Source organism: Ochotona princeps, chromosome 12 (assembly GCF_030435755.1).
Source record: "Ochotona princeps isolate mOchPri1 chromosome 12, mOchPri1.hap1, whole genome shotgun sequence".
In the NCBI taxonomy this organism is placed as follows: Eukaryota; Metazoa; Chordata; class Mammalia; order Lagomorpha; family Ochotonidae; genus Ochotona; species Ochotona princeps.
The window spans coordinates 45,241,723-45,262,419 of record NC_080843.1 but is presented as its reverse complement, the minus strand read 5'-3'; the positions used below and the strand labels follow the sequence as shown (position 1 = coordinate 45,262,419).

Genomic DNA, 20,697 nt, shown 5'->3' with positions numbered 1-20,697 from the left:
GACAATGGAACTTTGCTCTCAAATAGTTCCTACTTTTCTGTACTTCCTCTCTTCTTAGCCTAGACTCTCCTCTCTCCCTGCCGCTCAAAAGTTGGAAAGTTAGTGCTTAAAGCCTCACACTCTTTCCTCACAGGACAAGCAAGGAAAGGTACAATGAACTAGCTCATTTCCTGAGTTCACCACATTCATGGCCTGGATGAGGGTAACAGCTCTCTCTCAGACTGGAGTCCTGGAGGTCTGAGGTCTGAGTTCAGCAGAGCTAGAGAAGGGTAACAGGTCTTGCCCTTAGTAGCAGACACTATCCATTAAATACCCAGCAGCCAGTCTCAAGCCCACCCTCCAGTTGTGTACTCTGTGCATGCCAATGGAAGATGGGCATCATCAAAGACAATTACAGCCGGTGGCTTACTTAATGTTGAAACCTTAAATGTTGAACTTAAATGTTGAAACAGAAGAACAGTAAACTTCCTTCAGGACTAGGCGGGGAGCTTTCTCTGGTCCTAGCTTGGTTCCAACTTTGGGTCCCCACCCTCTCTGGCAATGACCATCAGGATCGCTCCGGAAATCCCTCAAAACAAACGAACAAACAACAATCTAGAATAGATAGAGAACAACAAGGAAAGCTTAGAATCAGACAGGAAATGATCAGCGTGGATTTGCTTATACCTTACTAGGTGGGACACAAAGATTAGTTACTCCTCACTAGGGTATTGAAGATTTCTCTACACACACCCCTCTTAAAACTGTTCTGCACTTCAACTGTTGACATATGTCTTGTTAGAGTTATAAGCCAGTCTAGACTAGCCAAAAAAAAGCCAGGTTCAACAAAATTATGCTTCAATGCTATAAAATGCTAAATACTATAATGAAAATAGACACAAAACAGCGGAATAGTAATCTATAGCCATTCTAAGGTTTATAGAACCCGTTTGTATATAAACAAAAATGAAATGTCAATGAAGAAGTCACAGTATGTGGTTAAGAACTTGCTTTTTTTTAAGATTTATTTTATTTTTATTACAAAGTCAGATATACTGAGAGGAGGAGAGATAGAGAGGACGTGGAGCTGCCGGGATTAGAACCAGCAGCCATATGGGATCCCGGCGCATTCAAGGCGAGGACCTTAGCCACTAGGCCACGCCGCTGGCCCAGAACTTGCATTTTTTTTTAACATATTGGTTATTCAATACTATGTCATTTAATTCCACAACATTATAAATTATTGCCTATGCTATGTTGGGACTTTTAATTGATCGGGATGATACTCTGCTGGCTCTACCTTCAAACCAGAGATGGTCTCCCCAACCAGCCATTGAACTTATCTGGACAATAAGATGCTGGACTCTATGCATGGAATATGCTTGCAATGAAAGAATCTCAACTGAACTTGAACTGTGGTAATGCAACAAGTTGGAGGAATACACCATGGGGGGAGGGTTTGGAAAAGGGTGGGGGGAATCCCAGTACCTATAAAACTGTGTCACATAATGCAATGTAATTAATTTAAAAAAAATGTTGAAACCTTGACCTCATCTTTACTTTAGGCTAAGTCTGCTGGGAATACTTTTGGGAAAGCTTTCTTTCATTAATTAAAAAAATAGAGATGGAGGTAGCTTGCAAGAGTGCTCACATGTGATGCTGGCATTTTGGGTGATGGCTTAACCCATGACACCACAATTCTGATCCACCTTTCTGCTAATGTGTCTAAGAAGGCAACAGAGGATGACCCAAGTGCTTGTGTCCCTCTCAACCATGCAAGAGAGTTTCCCAGTTTTGGCATGACTCAGTTCCTACCATTATCCATTTGAGCAGTAAAGCAGAGGATGTCTGTGTCTTTCTTTTGATTTCTCTCTCTAACTATGCCTTTCAAACAAGTAAATAAAAAAAAAGAGATGATGGTGAGCATTTGATCTAGTGGTTAAGATGCTAGTTAGGACAACTGCATCCCAGATTGAGGTTCCTTGGTTTGATTCCCAGCTCTGGCTTCCCACTGATGCATGTCCTAGAGGTTTGATTTGTTGGGACCCTGCCATGCACGTGGAAGCTCTGGTTGAGTTCTCGGCTCCCATATTTAGCTCCTGGCCAGTCTCAGCTGCTGCGGGCATTTATGTAGTGAACAAATGAATGGGAGCTTACTCTCTTTTTTTCTGCTTTCCAAAAAAAGAAATCTGAGTTTAAAAAAAGAGAAAGACACAAGAGGTGTCTGTTTGCTGGACACCTTCAAGCCCACAGTTGATAGGTGGAACTGCTGTAATCCCTGGAGGCCATGGAAGAAACATTGACGGCACCCTTGGGATGCTGAGCTGAGGAACCTGATTGAGGGAAAGCACCTGGGCCTTGCTATCATCAGGGTGAGGCTATAGTAAGCAAACCTGAAAGTGCCCTCCCTCTGGGGTTCCAGAGACATGAGGAAACAAGCCTATTACCATGGAGTCCCTTTAAGGCTGACAGGTGCTCTGCACCTCATAGGCAAAGGCTGAGACAACCCTTTACAGCATAGGCTAGGCTGGGGACAAGCCAGCCACGGACTAGAGCCCAGTGACTGGTAAAATAGCCACAGAACCAGGATCGTAAGTTGTTCTGATCACTTTGGTGCAGTTGTTGGTGATCACTGAAAAAAATTTAGAGATGCTTCTTGACTTACTATGGGGTTCTAACTTGACAAACACCTTACAAGTCGCAATTGTCCTAAGTTGCAGAGGCATTTACTCCACCCAACCTACCAGTCTGACTCAGCAGCACAGTGCACTGTGGAGTCCATATGGTTCCCCATGGTGACTGCAGGGCTGATGGGCACCACAGCAATGGGACTAATAGTTGGACCACACATCCAGTGCCAGCCTGGGAAAAGATCAGAATTGAAACTTTGGAGTACGTTTCCACTGAATGTGCATTTCTTGCACACCATCCTAAAGTCGAAAGATCCTGAGTTGAACCATAATAGGTCAGAGCCAGTCTGTACAAGAAAATTAAAGTTATTCAGAACATACATTCATGAACCTTTATGCTTAATATTGGAGAGTAAAGGACTCAGGTGGTAGTTTCCTCTTGATTTTTTTCTTCTGGAAAAAAAAAAGCCTTTTGATCCTCTGGAGAGTAGGTCAAAGAGATTACCACAAAGAAACCAGAAGACTGAGAAAACCCCCACAACTTTCTTATTCCATTGGCTGCCAGGCTGGCTTTTCAGTGCAGAGACCATGTGCAAAGAAATCTGGCCAGCACAAAACAATGGGAGCGGGCCTATGTCAGCTCAGTCCTCCAGAAGAGAACTATTTAAGATACATTTGTATTTATGCTGATATTTGTCTTTAAGGGCTTGGCTCATGTGATCGTAGGGACTGGAAAGTTTGAAACCTGTTGGGCAAACTGGGAACCTGGAGACTCTGTCAAGAGCTGATGTTGTAATCTTGAGCATGAAGCCTGTAGGTCAGGGCAATAGTCTGGAAACCAAGGCAGAATTTTTTTGGTAAAGTATTGAAGCAAAACTGCTAGACTCTTGGAAACCTCCTACTTTTTCATCTTAAAGATGAAGTTCAGCCACCCACATTATTGCGGGCAATGCTCCCTTCAATGCATCTGATTATATGTGCTAGCTACATCTACAAAATAATTGCATAGCAATGGGATTGGCTTTCACACTATCCAATCAAACTGCTTAAACTGATGGCCCCAACACCAAAGCCCAACCCTAACAGCAAGGCTCACTATCCGTATCCACATGTAAATTTTATTTGAGAGGCAGACAGATGGCCAGAGAGAAATGTCACCTCTGGGGATACTTCCCAAATGCCTACAAAGGCCTAGCCTGGGCCAGGTCAAAACCAGGGGCCAGGAGCCACTCCAGATCTCCCACATATGTATTAGGGACACAACTAATTGAGTCATCACTCCTGCCTCCCAGGTTCAGCACCAGAAAAAAAGAGTCAGGAGTTGCAGCTGGAAATCAAACCAAGACACTCTGCTGAGGAACATAGCCATCCTAACAGATGTCTCTGCCCACTCTCAGTCCAACTTTTAACAAAGTCTGTAGTAAAGAAAGAACAGAGAACCAAGAATCGGTTTGCTATTGAGTGGGGAGTGCGAGGCACCTGGAGGAAATGATTCAGAAGAAAAAAACATAATATCCTCAGGAAGACCAGACAAGATAATGCAATCATGAAACAAGAGAAATTTCTGAAAACAAAAAAGAGGTTTTGGAATAATATAATGAAACATTAGGTAAAGGATTGTAAGATAAAGATGAGGAATCATTGGGAAAAATAAAATAACAAAGATGTAGAGGGGCTGGCACAGTGGCTCAAAAGGCTAATTCTTTCCTTGCAAGTACTGGGCATCTGATAGGGGTACCAGTTCGTGTCTCAGCTGCTCCACTTCCCATCCAGCACCCTGTTTATGGCCTGGGAAAGTAGCGGACGATGGCCCGATGGCCCGAGTCCTTGATACCCTGCATCCATGTGGGAGATCCGGCAGAAGCTCCTGGCTCCTGGCTCAGGATTGGCTTGACTCCAGTCATTAAATCATCTGGGGGATGAACCAGCAGATGAAAGATCTCTCTGTCTCTCTGTACATCTGACTTTTAAATAAAAATAAATAAAAATTTTGAAAAGATATGAAAAAATAATCACAATGCAAAAATAATCACAATCCAGAAAAGATCAGTGTAGGAACTTAAGCAGGTGAACAGATTCACAGAAAGCAGAGGCAAAGAAGTTATTACAATCATGTTTAAAAATTCCAAAACAGTGAAAATCATAATTGTCAGGTTGAAAAGTTCATCACGTTCCCAGCATGGAGGATCAATGCACACTCACAACAAGGCACTTCAACTCAGAATTTAAGAAAACAAAAGATAAGACAGTAAAGTGTGGGAGGGATTTTTTGAGGGATTGATTTCAGAAACACTTTTGACACCATAAATCCAAAGATACTCAAATTCTATCAAATGGCACAGTACTGAGGGTGGCATTGTAGCACAGCTAGTTAAGCTGCTGCCCACGATGCCAGCATCCCACATGGGCACTGGTTTGAGATTTGGCTGCCCCACCTCTGATCCAGCTAATGTGCTTAGGAAAACAGCAGTCTAAGTCCTTTGGTCCCTTGTACCCACAGGGAGACCTGGATGGAGTTCCTGGGTTCAGTTTGACCTAGCCCAAATCATTGCAGCCATTTGGGAATGAACCAGTAGAGGGAAGATCACTTTCTGTCTCTCCTTCTCTGTGTGTGTGTGTGTAACTGTATCTTTTAAATAAAAAAAACTTATAAAATGGTATAGTATTTTTATATAGCATATTCACATCCTCCTTTACACTTCAATTTATCCTTAGATTACTTGTTAGTGCCTAATACCATGTATATGAAATGTAAATACACTCTATTATTTAGGCAATAATGATAAGAAATTGAAAGTCTGTACATATTCAATACAGTTCAGATTTTTCCTCCAGTATTTTCAGTTAAGATTTTGTTGGATCCATAAATACCAAACTTGCACACATGAAACCGAGGCCCAACATTACAAGCAAATGATAGAGTCAGACTGATATCAGGCATCAGGAGCAAGCAATGGGATGATTCCTTCAAAACCTAACGGAAAAATTGTATTTTACCCTGGAGTCCTAGTTCCAACTATGCCTAGCAAATTTAAGGACAATCTTTTTGAAAATTCAAGTTCTTCAAATATTCACTTTCATGGTCCTCAAACAGAAATACTATGCATTCTCTGAAAGAACAGAAAGGAGTAAAGAAAAGCTTATGACCTAAGATTCAGGAATCTAAGAGAAGAGATGAGGTAATATTTAAGGGAATGACAAGAGACCCCAGCATATGGCAACATTAGATGTCAGGGAGCAGTTGATCCCAATGAGATAAGCTCAGAGGATTCTGGGGCAGTTGCCTCTGAAAACATGAAATGCATAGGATACATGGCATGTTTTAAATCAGTAAATGGAAATTTCACCTTTTGGGGACATTCTGGGGATAGAAAACAAAGCAAAATGATTAAATCCAAGAAAAGCAAAAGGTTATTCAAAAGTGTAAAAGAAATGTACCAGTTAGCACTGGGTGGCTCAAAAATGAATATTCATCAAGGCAATGATGAATATTAATTAATAGAATTGCATATTTATATGATGGATATATTAGTGGTACAGGTAGAGAAGTGGAAAAAGAGCTAAGTTCTTATCATATATAGTGGAAGTAAATAACATGCAACAAGAAACAATGGTCCAGAATGTTATGAGAAGATTTAGAGCAAAACAGTAATAACTAATAAGAATAAGAACAAGGGACTTGTCTGGAGGAAACAATGAAAGAGCAAGGGAAAAAAGAGTACTCCTGCCTTTCATAAGAACATTTTTAGGACTGTTTGACCCTGCTTGCATATTTCATTTTGATTAAAAAAATGTTTTTGGTAGGACCAAATCCTACTTTCTAGCTGTCTAAAAGTACAGCTTAAGGAGTCGGAGTGACCTGGGTTTAAATTCTAATTTTGCCACTCACCAGCTATGCAACCCTGAGCAAGTTATCTACATTCTCCAAACTCAGTAAAAGGGAGATAATAATTCTCATGGCAACAATGTCTACCAAGCAGCCACCCCGCTTGTGAGGAATGCACACAACAACCCCTGGGAAGTCGAAGCATTATGCCCGACACATGCTCGTTGGCATATAAACTGACTAGTGCTTTTGCTATTTTCAGGCTGACACTAAAGTTTCTTTGTAACTCCTCTCCAATGACTTTTTAGCCTCAAGTCTCATTACTCTCCTAGACAAACTCCAAGCCTAGGCCAGGCAGTTCTTTCTGAAATATACCATCTTTTGCAAGCTGCCTCCCCACTATTGCTTATACAACTGTTTGTTTTCATAGACATCGAACTATTTTGACTGAAACAACAACAGAAATGCAATGGGCTACACCCTGTAAATAACTGGATAATATTTGCATTCATGGGATCCAGATCCAAAATGTAAATATTTCCTCTAGGGGTAAAAGCTGAAAGGAGTTCCAGTTTTGCTCAAGGTTGCCAGGGTTCCTGTTTGAAATGTTTTCTTGGTGCTTCCAAGACTAAAGCTTATGCCACCACAACTGAAGAAACAGAAGTAACCCTTTTTGATTCAGACACGGAGAGTAGGATTTTTGTGAGGTATGTCAGTGTTGGAACTAGAAACATAAGCCAGGATTTTTGTGTCTCAGCTGTAAATCAATCTCTGCTTTCCCTTAACACTGTATATTTCCAACTTCATTTTTTCCCCGACACCAGAGAGCTATTTATTTGGTAAATTAGAGAGATACTTCTTTCCTTTTTCTCTCCTCAGCACAACTGAATTGCAGTGGGGAGGGCAGTACCAGTAACCATTTTTTTGTAGTTTTCTTTTAAATAAAGACTGATGTTGTAAGTAAATTGCTACAGCCAATAATTTTATTAGAGCGAAAGCAGGTAAACCGGAAGCTCTTTAGGTGAGCAAAATTAGAAGCAGCAGAGGTAGGGGAGCAAACAGCCTCAAATTTACCTTTTAGCATCCATTCCTTAGTCCTGCTTCCGTTTTGCCTTCGAAGTCAAATGCCTCTGTCTTGCTTATTTCAGGGACAATCTGAGCACAGTCTTAGCCTCTATCTTGGAGAATTTTTGTATAGACTGTACCCTAATCCATGACCACTCTTTATTTTCAATTAAATTTTTGCTTATTGAGACTTTATTCATTTAAACATACTTTGTTTAAATCTCATGGTACCAAAATCTTAGAGAAACACATCGCCTGTTAAAAGTTGCCAAATACACTTTGGAAGTGTCCTTAAAATAAGGCCATATACAAAAAAGGAATTATAAGCTGAGTTCCTAGTACCTTGTAGTATACAGTGAATACCAATGATTAAACATGAAAGGAATACTGAATGTCAGCTTCAACAGCTCAAAAATTTCATCCAATTATGGCATCTTACATGGGCTCCATATTACAGTAACTTCAAGTATAATGGCTGCCAATTCTTCAATTAACAGATTGGTTGGTAAATATATTGAAAATTTAAACAGTTCTCAAACGGTAATTCCCCTAATGGATATTATGCTTGATAAATTAATTGTGATGCTTAACTTCTATACAACATAGAAAACAATTGGTAAAAACAAAACTGAAATGACAAGAGCACAGAATTACATGCTGCAAGTAAACAGTCTGTAGCTACTCAAACAGAAGAGGACAAGGAGACATCACTGGAAACACGGCACAGCACACGAGCTGACACTCTCAGCTGTTCACCCCAAGTGGCATGGAATGCTGCCTTGCACTAACTGTGCACGTGACACGAGTGCAAAAGCTCTTTGTGATGAGTTTAATGCTGTCTATGCAGGACTCAACTCAATGACATGTGATGACCATGTAGTTTTTCTAAAGCAGCGTCTGTAGGAATGTGTCAATGGGATGTTCCAGAACAGCAGTCTAGTTCCCAACAGGGCCTCACATTCCTTCCCCATTGATGGCCAGGGAATCCTACTGATTACTGACCCTTAAGTTGCCTACTTTCCTTATGTCCTTTAACTTTCCTTTTTCTATTTTATTTATTTATTATTATTATTATTTTTGCATTTCAACCACTAGTGATACACAGAATGGGGTAAAATATTTAGAAATCATTTCTGGTTTAACATACTTTATTTTCAAATGTGTTTTTCAAGCCTTAGTTAACCTAATTTCCTGAGGGCCAGTGAGGAAGTATTGTATACTTCTGCTTTCAAGAAAGAACACTATAAAAACAATAATGCATACAAACAATGAAAGTACACGGGGGTTGGGGGGACCTGGCTTAATATGAATTTGGAAGCTTTTTTTTTTCCTTCTGCTTAGACCTAAATTCACGCTACAAAGCCTTTTGGAAAAGCTTTTTTTTCTTGGAGTGGGTAAGAGGTATTATATTCTACTTGAAAAACAGGAAGAAAAATCCCTACTAATAATTTTTGTGGATGAAACACTAGCTATAAATGAAAATATAATTTATAAAACATTTTCTACTTTTGACTGATCTGCATAGATAGAATTATTATGTAGTAAGCTACTCCACATTTACTGTTTTTATGGAACATGCGCCCAATGACATAAAACGTAAAATATTATCTGGAGCTGGAAGAGTTAACCAGTCTTTCCATCATTTTCTGCAGATAAGCCCCTATTCACGCTGAAATCTGTTGGCACTTGCATTCTGGCCTTTGCCCAAGACACTAGATGAAGAGAATGCTGAAAGCTCCCACTACATACAACATAGAGACTCTGCTCTTGCCAGTTATAGAACACTTACCAAATATGTTTAATACTCTGGTTTCATCTTCTCTCAAAGAAGCTGGGTGTCAAGGATCAGATATAAGTTAAGGTATCTAAGAAGCAAGAGCACATTCGGCAGGTTCTGAACATTGAAACTGGCAGAGTAATTCTTAACTTCCCTGGTACCAGCTTTTCCAAGTGTCACCTTTATAGCCACATCCCTACTCTGCATCCACAGTAGAAGAGGTGTGCATGCCCTGCCTACACCTTGTACTCCGATTTCTATTACTGAGTAAACTTACTGAACAAATAATAATAATTTCTCATTCTAAGACAAAATTCATTTATGAGACACATCAGTTTTAATTTGAATTGACTTTCAAGTCAAATAAATTTGATACAAATATAAAATTAAAGTCTATTCAGAAAAGTTAAAATACAATTACTTTGTCTTCAAAGCCCTCACTAGGATGACATAAAAGTGTTAAACAACAAATCCTCGATGAGGCAGCAGCTAGGAAGTTTCAGCTTCAATTATTATATTTGCTGATCAGACACACAAAATAACCACAGCAAGTAATTTGGGAGGGATAGGGAAGTAGAGCCTTGAGATAGAACTTAAACTTTCTCCTGAATTTAACAACAGGCCAAAGACAATCTTATTTTTAAAGGTAGATCCTGTAGGCTTCTTTTTTTTATAAAAAGAGCACTAAAATATGAAAATACTTCATGACAAACCTGAATTAAAAGTATGAAGAGTTTTATTAGCACAGAAATTTTCTTTGAAATACATGCTGGGGTATTTTTGGTAATATGCGTTTTCTGTGTACTATGAAATATTGCACCAGAACAAACCCATACATATACTTATAACTATATATATAAATATAGTTATAAATATTTTATATATATTTATTAGAGGCATAGAGAAAGAGAAAAAGAAAGAGTTTACTCACTAAATGACTGCAACAGTCCTGGGTCTGTGGTCCACACTGGAAGCTAAAAGTTCAATTCATGTCTCTCCTGTGGTGGCCCTGGCAGGCATCCAGTCACTTGAACCATCACACTACCTCCCAGGGTCTATACGAGCAGAAAGTCAGAGTCAGATGTGGAGCCAGGCATCAAACTCTGGCACTCTGATACGGAACAAAGGCATCTTAGCCAGCGACTTAAGCACTACATCAAGCATTCACCCTTCAGATTTTTATTTCTATTTTTTTCAACAAACATTTTGGAGTACCCTTGGAGCTCATCCTCTTGCTTGAGGTTTGGTGCTACAAAAATCTTTTTAATAGCTAATAGGAACAGAAGTAGCTAGGTACAGAAATCAGGCTTGTAAAGGCACTCTCACATAACATTTCTATTTCTCACAAGGGCAGACAGAGAAATAAAAATGAGAATTTTCTACAGGTATTACATTGAAAAGAAGACACGGTAGCATGGCCAGTTTGGAATGAGCAGAGGAACATTAATAACATGAAACTGGGGCACAGGAAGCAAAGGATGTGAGCAAGATAAGAGAAAAATCAGTTTTCTCTGTAATAGTTCCCTAGCTTAATGTTTGTTATGAGTGACACCTCACTGTCCATGCTACCCAGGCTAACTTTAGCATTCAATAACATGGCTGAACTACCAGTCATTAAAATGCTAGCAGACACTAAAATACTACTAGTATTTTATCAAAACTTTTGCACGACTATATTTTAATTATGGCTTTCATAATATATACTCCTTTTTTAAAAAGGCTCATTTATTTGTATTGGCAAGGCAGATCAGATTTATGGAACAGACAGAAAGGTCTTCCATCCACTGGTTCATTTCCAAATGGCCACAACAGCTGCAGATGAGCCAATCTGAAGCCAGGAGCCAGGAGCTTATTCTGGGTTTCCCATGTAGGTGCAGGATCCCAGAACAGAAGTTCTTGGAATATATATGTGTCACATGTTATTCCTTCTTGATTCTATAACAAATGAGCTAATAAACACGTCATAGATGAGCAAATTGGGTATTTCTAATAATGTGACCAGAAAAAATATGAACTTATCCAGAGTTTCTTCAGTCTTATCCTCACTTGTACACCCTCTGAGGATTACTGTCTTCATGATTTAATTCCCCATTCTATGCCAGCAATCAGGAGGCAAGCATTCATTGTGGGTATCCGTGCTCTTACTGATGGGATTAGGAAAATGTATATTAAAGAATCCCATTATATCAGGGATCTGTAAACCAGTATTTCTGAAACTGAAAAACTAGGGGTATTTCTGCAATACTATCATTGGTTAAAACAGACCCTCTGGAATAGCATAAGAGCACCTTATGAGGAGTAGGACCATGGTGGGCTTGAATCATAAAGTGAAGCAGGATGGCCTTTCACCTGGGGTATCTGACATCACAGGAGACCCCTTTGTGTGAGGGTCAGGCTTCCTCTGTCTTTTCACCAGTCCTCTTTTGTTCCTAGTCTGACCATAATCATAGCATGCAGATATCAGATAACAAAAGGGGGAAATGCAGGGGAGGGGATATTAATTCTTATGCCTAGCATTCTTAGGAAACACTCCTTCCTTTCAGTTTTTCTAAATTTATTAGTCTCCATGCACTCTAAGCAGGCTCCATTATCAAGCCCTTTGCCCTTATTCCCACTACTTGGAATTCTTTTCCTCTCAGTATATGTGTGGCTCTTCGTTGCTTCCTTCACATTTCTGTTCAGATGTCTAATTATCACAAGTGACTTCTCCAGTCACTCTACATTAAATAGTAGTCACTCACCCCATTACTTTCCATCTTGTTTTCTTCCCATCAAGTCTCTCTCTCTGTGTCAAAAAGAAAAAAGTTGTTTTGATTTGATCTGTCTTACCTGAGCATGTGTTCCATAAAAATAACAGCATTTTCAAGTTTAGAGTAACTTTCCATAAATCTAACCATCAGTCTAGGTCAAGCCTCCAGAACAGAGCAACTATGTGGTAAGTTTACTTTATAATCTGTCTTATTTAGGTTATCATCAAACCTACATATCAGTGACAATGAAATCTGACTGCATGGTGAAAAATAAAGATCCCTGAAATAGTGATTTTGACTAGACACTTTATTTCTAGATTATGCCATTCAGTATGGATATTGCCAGCTCTAGTTTGGCAGGAACGCTGTAAATTAAGGAGCCCCAGGCTTTTCCAGCTTATTGCATTCCTGTACTTGGCGCCCATTCTCAAGGCCATCTATGCTCCAAGATGGCTACTAAAACTCCCACAGAAGGGAATCAAAAGGTGTCCCTGCATTTAGGTACTGACACTTCAGCTTCCTTCCCATCACCAAGAACTTAGATACAGGACTTCTTTGAGCCACAAATATTGTACAGTTTTTACCTGAGAGCAAGGCAAGCTGAAACAATGGAGTACTTTTATGTATGTATGTACGTATGTCTGTATGCATTTTACCAGCTGTCAGACGACTTTTATTTATTTATTTACTTACTTACTTATTTGATAGTCAGAGTTAGAGAGATAGAGAAAGAGCTTCTGTCTGCCGTTTTACTCCTCAAATGTGTGCAACAGCTGGAGTTGGTCTAGGTAGAAGCTGGAAGCCAGGAACTCAATCCAGGTCTCTCACTTAGGTGGCAGCAACTCAATTACTTGAGTAATTGTAGTAGTAATTGCATTAGTGGAAAGCAGGAGTCAAGAGTCCAAGCTGGGAATTAAACTGAAGTATTCCAATGTGAGGTGTGGGTTTCCTGTTAAATAAAGCTCTGCCACTGGAGTACTAACAAATGTGCAAAAGCAATTGATAAAAACTAAGCTTGAGGCTGGCTTTGAGGCATAGCGAATTAAACTGCAACCTGCTCTGGCAGCATTTCATATGGGCACTGGTTCAGGTCCCTGCTCCATTTCTGATCCAGTTCCCTGTTAATGTGCCTGAAAACGTAGCAGAAGATGGCCTAAGTCCTTGGCCCTGCACTCCTGTGGGAGATCTGGAGAAAGTTCTTGGCTCCTAGCTTTGCTCTGGTTCAGCCCCAGCCATTGGCCTCTTAGGAAGTGATCAGTTGATACAAGATCTTTTCCTCTTTGTCTCTGTAACTCTGTCTTTCAAATAAATATATCTTTTTAAAAAGAAAAAAACCCACTAAACATATTCTTCTAAAGTTGGAGTTTTTATCATCTTGCGTCTTGATTTTGAGCTCTACAACTATAGCTCATAGATTCACTCAGTGCCTACATCATTCAAATATGCTATTTCAATCTCCCAAATCCTAGAGCTGAAACTCTCTTTCTTACTCAATTTCACAGAAATACCATCTCTTTAACAAAATTCTTAGTTTAAGTGAGAGATGGGACAGCTTCTCCTGAGTATCCAGAGGAAACGCCTACATATCTCCATCAGGTTCCCTTTGACATCTATAGAATATTTCTGAATACTTCCCTTAACCAATTCGTGTTTAATTCATGTAGTGTTAGTGCCATTGTCTGTGAATCTCTCAGTAATGTATCTATTGCTATTGATATCTATTGATATCAATACTTTATTAAATTCCAAGTATGTACATTTCCTAGTAGAAGAAAACATCTGAGAAATTAGGAAGCACATCTATTTTACTCCCACTGCTTTCTGGTTATCTTAATTAGTGTGAGGTTCAGTAGGTGCTCCTCAAATAAAAAGGAGGTATTCTCCTTCTTAATGAACATCTGCTACAAGTCAGACAAATATAATTTAATTGACTTTTCACAATCAACTATTATAAAAATTAGAGTCCCATTTCACCATGGAGACAAATGAAGCTGGAAGCAGATAAACCATTTGGCCAAAGTCACACAGCAACAGAGAAAAAGATTTGAGGTCACACCTCTAATCTATGCCTCCTTGGTAAATGCTAATTTTATTTTCCCATATTTAATTTGGCCAGGTGAGTTGTTCCTTGGCTTTCTGTGATAACATAGGTTGATTTAATGCAAAGATAGAAATAACAAATAATAGGCTAATGTCTTCCAATGGTAAATTCTTGAAGCATTTTGGTTTAATCAAAGGGATTAATTTGTAACAATTAAATTCCAGATATAATGGCAGACTGTTGAATGATTTGGCAGTTTGTAACAGATAAATTGAGGAATATGTCTTCTAAAATCATACCATGTCAATGGCAGTTGACCACAAGGATCAGTTGTTTCGGTGATAAAATTTTTTTGATTATCAAGTTTCTAGCAAGCAAGTAGAAACAACAACAACAAAGTCAACAGAAAAAATCTAAAGGACAAGAAAAGGGAGAAAAAAATACAGGTAAACACATAAAAGGAGAAAAAATACTAAAATAGAAGGGGCAAAGGCGATACTTATTAGGATTTTCTGTAACTAATTTTTACTTATTCATTTTATTTGTCCAGGTTTCAGTCTACCTTATTCCATTTGATTTTAGGGAATTAAATCCTTCTATTTGGATGCTATCTGGTGAGACTGTTATTCAAATGCCCTACATTCCTTAAGCCAAGGAAAAGGAAGTTGACCCTGAAAAGCTGGTTAACTGTTCACTTCCGGGAATTTGAATCATTTATTCTCTTTGAGACAGCCAAGATGTCCCGCTGTGATAACCAAGTGGGCCACTTGCACTGCCTTTTCCAACACTGGGTCTTCAGCCTTTTCAAGAATTGGATCTTTCCTCAATTTCCCCCCAATAAATTCCCTTCTAGCTTAAGTTTACCCAAGATAAATACCATTGCTTGCAAGCAAACAGCTCTAATTGGTACAGCCAAGGATAAAGAAAACCACGGAGAATAAATGCTGAAATCAAAGCCTGGAATGAGATGTATTGAGAATATATTCTCAGTTCCCAAAATAGTAACTATTGGGCACAAACAATTCTAGCTTAAACCTGAATCAAAGTGCAAATTAGTGTTCAATCAGCTAGGCACATCTCTGTCTCTAGGAGCAAATATAATCACATCATGAGAGTGCAATGGATTTCTGAAAGATGAAGGTCCCTTCTTTTTTTTCAAGAATAAGCTATTATAGGATGAGCATCACAATTTTGAGCACTAGAGAACGTGTTATCTGCAACGCAGAGGTTTGCCTATTTTTACAATGTAAGATCTTTGTTTCTTTGATAATTTCACATCGCTGGCATAACTAAAGGATTTTCAATTCAAATTAAACTCCTTCAACTTGGCCAGTCCTTCCTCCTACCCCAGTGATTTACTCCTGTGGGATTCTTTCTTTTCACTGCCAAGGATTAAATTCTCTGTGAAAGCTTTGAAGGCAACAGACATCTGTAGTGGAAATGAGATACAAAACTTTACAAGAAGAAGAGCTATCTCAAAGCTTACATGAGAAAATAATTGAACACTTACTCACATTGGGAAAAAGTTTGGTTTCAAACTGAGCTTTTATTGACTTTTTATATAAAAGAAGCATCATTTATGTTGAACAGAAAATCTGTTATCTCTCTCTTGCCAAAGATGCCAAAGTTTGGCATGTGTTAAATACCAGACAAACATCTCCATAGAGAATGGCTTGCTGCCAATATCTGGCATGTCCAGGAATCCTAAATGATCTCATATTTAAAGCTCATCCTCATACCAGGCTTTCCACACGCTAGAGTAACAAATATGAGTTACGTGTCTAAATACTTGTAAAAGGTAAGGCACCTGTGACCTAACTAAATTACAATGTGAGAATGGAATGGGCCTCTTTATCCCTGGGCCTCAAAGTGAGTATCTTAAAGTAAAGTCTTTAAGAGCTACAGAGGAAACTTGGACTAGAATAATCCTCTTCCATATTTACAACTAGTTGTTATACCACTTCTGAGGTATGGAATGAGTAACAAAGCAGAACACTGAATTAGAATTGAGCCCTATAAATTCTTGGGGTGCTAGGGTTTTTGCTTGTTTGTTTTTTTGTTACCTCTGATAATTTAAAAAAAAAACATTTTGCCGTATTGGCTTTATGGAGATATATTGGTGATCAGAAGATAACCCCACAGTCCTATAGTAGTAGAGATCCTATACTCCATCTTCAAGTCACATACATGAAAGACACTGTGTTATTAGTTATGTGAAAACATCAGATTAGTACCAATTTAAGGAACCCATAGTATAATCTTGATATTTTAGCACTTCACCATCATTTATAAAATATTTTACAATAATTTTCTTTCTATACTGACAACTGGAATGTGGAGTCATAAGTTGGGTCAAACTAAGTGATTGTCAGTATAGTCACGTAGACAAAGGGATCATAGAGAAGTGATTATCAGAACTGTAGCACCTCAACTTTCAAAAAACTCATAAGGTAGAGACTAGATTTGGGGAAATAAGGTTTAATAAATAAAGCTGAGCTCTATTCGTTAGTGCTGGTAAAATCACCCCTTGAAAGTGTCTTTTCTTTATGCTTACTTGCCATGAGAAAAGACAACAATTTATCTGCTGTAAGAAAATTTAACTTAGGAGAAAATCGCTAGGATTATTGTACCAGGTCTTCCAAATAATTAGATGATCCTTCAATTAAACAAGAATCTACTCCCTTGCTTTTCAAATAATTGCTTAGGCTTCAATTCTATTGAAGAATGAGCAGAAAAGTCACCCTATGAAATTACTCATTAATATTTGATGAATGATTTGGTCTTAGGGACCTATATGGTCCCATAAATCATGTTTCTCAGCTGAGACTGCCTATGTTCACAAGGGGATAATTATTGACTAACCCTTTGAGGATTTCAAGAATTTAGTTCTTCTGTCTCATTTTCTAGAATGAAGAATAATGAATGAAGTCCTCAGAGCAACATAAAAAGATAAAGATGGAGGGCAGACACACATACATACACACAACCACAAAGGCACATACATGAGTCTATCTATCCTAGAAAAGCATGATCAAGAGCCGCATTCTAAGTGAAAAAAAATGAACAGGAGACATTTATACCTAAATTATCATGATACTTGGGAGAATATTATGAGGTCCTTAACAGTTGGCATAATCAAGCAATCAGATGTTAAAAAAATACATCTATTGAATATTCCCCTGTTACTCTGAGTTAACCAGATCAGAGTTTGTTCAAGTATCTTAGCTCAGAAAACCGAAGCTGAAGCTGCAGAGTGAAATGAGTGACATAGGTTCCAGATATTCTTCTCCCATTTGGACACAGGTGCTATTACCACTCTACCCATAATGACAGAGCATGGTTTTTAACCATACACTTAGAAAACTCTGGCCTTTTCTAGGAGAAACCAGACTGCCAGACCTGCCCTTTCATTTTCCCACACATACCTGCCAGGAGCTGGCAACCACCAACTGCAAGACAGAACTGTCAAGGGAAGTGTTTCTGCAGAAAGGGCACTTGGCAACAGCAAGAGCTTTTCAGCAACATGGTCCCTGTGGTCTGTTATCTGGCTTTTGGCTCTGACCCAGGTCTGGTGAAAGACAATAAATACCTGTTATAGGAAACATGAAAAAAGTACACAGAAATATGTTTAAAAACTTACTCATGATCTCACCACTCAGAGTGGGGACTATCAATATTCCAGGAGAGTAAAAATATTTTTTTAATCGAACCAAAACATCTAAATATCATTTAGTTGGGTTCACATTGCATATGCATTGAATCACGCTTTACTTTTTCTATTACAAACTTTCCTCCTTGTTAGAAAAACATTCTTTATAATCACTATACAATCTGTTCTATCAAAAAATAATGATTACAGAGATCAACAGGAAACATCAGATTCACTGGCTGGGGTGGAGAGAATTAAAGATGGAAGACTGATTATCCCAATTACCAACTGTCATTTGCAAATCCTAAGCATTACAGGGGAGAAGGTGCAATGGAAAAAATTTGAATTAGTACAACTCCAATAAAGCTACTTACACAAACTTGAAAAATAATGAAAAGATAGTTGCTAGTAAAGCTATGACAATATTTTATTTATCAAAAAAGAATTAAGAAAATTGTATTTATCTAATTACTTATTTTTAAAGATTTATTTTTATGGGAATGTCAGAGAGGAGGAGAGACAGAGAAGATCTTCCATCTGTTGATTCACTCCCTATGTGGCCACAATGGCTGGAACTGTGCCAATCCAAAGCTAGGAGCCTGGAGCTTCTTCTGGGTCTCCCATGTGGGTGCAGGGTCCAAGGATTTGGGCTGTCCTCAACTGCTTTCCCAGGCTACAGGCAGGGAGCTGGATGGGAGGCAGGGCTGTCAGGATTAGAAATGCTCCCATATGGGATCCCAGCGGCATGTGCCAAACAAGGATTTTTAGCCATTAGGCTACAGTGTCGGGCCCTCAGTGTTCATTTAAATGATGCACAGACATCTATGATTCCATGCTTTGTCCAATCAATTTCTATGTCTACATACACAGATATTTACCATTGTGTTAGAACAGCACAGAATATTCAGCACAGTCATGTGTTATAAAGGCTTGTTACCTGGAGCATTAAAGAAATCTCATTTAGCTCATGTATGTAGTAGACAATATCCTGAAATATTCTATGATGTTCACACAATGATGAAAACATCTAGGAATGTGTCCTGTTGTTAAACAACAGACAACTGCATCAAGGAAACAACAGAGAGGTTATTTTGCAAGACCAAATCTGATTGGTAAGATTTACTCATAGATTTTTATTGAATAAGAGGGAAACACTTACATTTTAAAAATATGAAAATATCTTCAAAGAGCTCATATTCCCAATGTAAGTACAATATTGTCAATGTGACATTGCAGTTTGACATCAGGTTTCCATTGTTAGTAGCTTTTAGTGCAGCAGTAGGCAGCGTGACAATGACAGAACTGCCCACAACTTAGGCATTTATTCCATCTTCTCCCAAAGATTCTTCTCAAGCTCTAGAAAAAACAAACAGAAGTGCCTTTTAAGCTCTACCCAAGTGTTTTGTGTTCATTGGAGATCTTTTAACAGTCCCTCCCTTTGCTTCAGAGACATTTCCCAAATACAATCTGTGGGGAGAGCTAGACCCAGTTTACAGTGAGGAGGAAAAAAAAAAGGACCAGGGCACTCAGAACGGACTGTGGGTTATTGCAAAAATGACAGGACAGAAAATCAGATGAAAACTGCATCCCAGCCAAAGTGTTCTCACTCCTCTATACCTTGGGCAAACAAGCAGGCTTCCATTTTCTCACTTTTACAGTAGAGAAAATAAAACCCTTTTTCAAGGTAAAAGCTGTTTCACCAGGACATGCTCTGCACAATTTCATGTTTTTAAATTAAACTCTCTAAAGAATTAAGAACTAGTATCTACTTGCTTTACAATTCGGAAGCCAATGTTACAAAGATTGGATTTAAGTTAGAAAAAGAAAAATCTTTCTTGAGAAGAAAATGACAATACATTTTCAAAAGAAAACATGTCCAAATTTACTCGTTAAATATTTGAATATTTACTTCATTTTAGGCACACTTCTTTGATGATTTTCTCTTTTTTGTTCTTGACATTGTACTTCCGGTTATCAGATTCTTCTCCTTGAGGCAGGTTTCTCAGCTGTGTCATTCACAAGTCTACAGTTCGATTTTACTTATTGCAGTTGGTACATGACTCTTTGTTTTTTGGTTTTTTGTTTTTGTTAAAGATTTATTTATTTTTATTGGAAAGGTGGATATACAGAGAGGAGAGACAGAGAGGAAGATCTTCTGTCCAAAGATTCACTCCCCAAGCGGCCACAATGGCTGGAGCTGTGCCAATCCGAAGCCAGGATCCTCTTCTGGGTCTCCCACGTGGGTGCAGGGTCCCAAGGCTTTGGGCCATCCTCGACTGCTTTCCCAGGCCGAGGCAGGGAGCTGGATGGGAAGTGGAGCTGCAGGGATTAGAACCAGTGCCCATTTGGGATCCCAGCGCAGGCAAGGCGAGGACCTTAACCACTACACCATCACGCCGGGCACATGACTCTTTGTTTGCAGTCACTTGTGCCACATCTTCCAGCGAGTTCCAGGTCTGGGTTCTTATGTCACATTTCCACCATGGTCTCCGTAGCCCCAGCTCCTAGATCACCAGTCTCCACCTTCTGTGACATTGTACTGAGACTACACCATTGTCTGCACAATCTTTCTCCCACTTGCAGTTGGAGCAGGTCCCAGGATTAGGGAGACACCAGGTGTCCTATATAGCCAGGTTTTTGGTGGTGCTGATCTTGCTAGAACCTGTTGGCCATTATGTGTGAGGGCCACACAGACCTATTTTGACCCGTACAATGCCATGGTTGGTATTATTTTCCTGTGGGACCAGTGCAATCCACTGAGCTCAGTGAGTTCTAGCCAAGCTCAGCACATGCAGAGCTCACTGTTGTCCCCTGCAATCTTAAATTCCTTGCCACACTGTAAGAAATGGGGCCTGATGTGCCACTACTAGAGTTCTTGATGTGCTGGCTGACAGGTCTGAGGGTTACCTAGATCTGTCTTGGGTGGAACCTGTAGGGTGCCACATGGTTGCAGTTCACTGAGTCAGAAATGAGTTCTAGC

The 20,697-nt window shown here is 39.1% G+C and overlaps 1 long non-coding RNA gene across 2 annotated transcripts in view; it reads right to left on the bottom strand.

Moving 5' to 3' along the window:
- The window catches only part of LOC131481566 (uncharacterized), a 95,718-nt gene extending 76,724 nt beyond the window's left edge, over nucleotides 1–18,994 (bottom strand). Inside the window, exons 1-3 of one of the 2 annotated variants that reach the window (XR_009246401.1) lie at nucleotides 18,877–18,994; nucleotides 17,494–17,636; nucleotides 10,209–10,332 (exon numbers count right to left, since the gene is read on the bottom strand). This is a non-coding gene — a long non-coding RNA (uncharacterized LOC131481566). Of the gene's footprint in view, nucleotides 1–10,208; nucleotides 10,333–17,493; nucleotides 17,658–18,876 lie in introns of both variants that reach the window. The other variant, XR_009246402.1, reaches the window with a different exon arrangement.
- Between the last annotated feature and the right edge of the window lie 1,703 nt (nucleotides 18,995–20,697).